At 51.4% G+C, this 677-nt stretch overlaps 1 protein-coding gene across 1 annotated transcript in view; it reads right to left on the reverse strand.

Annotated features, from left to right (window-relative positions):
• LOC119581716 overlaps positions 1-677 on the reverse strand; it is a gene marked incomplete in the record, with an annotated part of 132,029 nt that overhangs the window by 89,904 nt on the left and 41,448 nt on the right.

The raw sequence follows: 677 nt of genomic DNA on the forward strand, positions 1-677 counted from the left end.
GAATAGAATTAAAACAAAAAATTTAACCAAATTAAAGAACAGAAGACGAGGTAGCTTATATCATAAACCATCGCTGACTCCCCATCCTAGCCTCACCTAGCCTCATCCCCCACTCTTCCTCAACCTATTCCTATTCACACTCCCAACCCCAACCAACCTCTACCTTTTATATGAAGCCTCAATTAAATTTTCCCTTAATTCTATCCTGTGTTTACCCCCCATCCTCCTTCTCCTCCTCCTCTCTCACCCTCACCCCCACCCCTTCACCCACGCCTGAGCCCCCTCCCCCTCTCGTCTCTCGATCCCTCTTTTCAAGCTCCCCCACCTTCCCCTCACCCCTCTCTTTCATGCCATCCTGTTCACCCTCCTTCCACATCGCTACCCCTCACCCCAACCCCCCATTCTCCCCCCACCCCTCTAACTCTCTGCTTCCCCTCCCCCATTCCCTCCCATTCTCCCCCTACCTCCCTACCTTTCTTCCCCACTCCCCGCCTACACTCCCCTAACCCCACATCCCCACAACCCTGACTGCCTGGAGCGAGAGAGAGCAGATGATATGAATACAATTTACTCGGTTGCATTTGCCCAGATTAGATTGCATTTTGCAATATACACATGGAACCTGAGGACGAGACGCCGAGCTTCTGCACGCAATCCCTCCGAGATAAGAGTATTTA

Source organism: Penaeus monodon, chromosome 15 (assembly GCF_015228065.2).
Source record: "Penaeus monodon isolate SGIC_2016 chromosome 15, NSTDA_Pmon_1, whole genome shotgun sequence".
In the NCBI taxonomy this organism is placed as follows: domain Eukaryota; kingdom Metazoa; phylum Arthropoda; class Malacostraca; order Decapoda; family Penaeidae; genus Penaeus; species Penaeus monodon.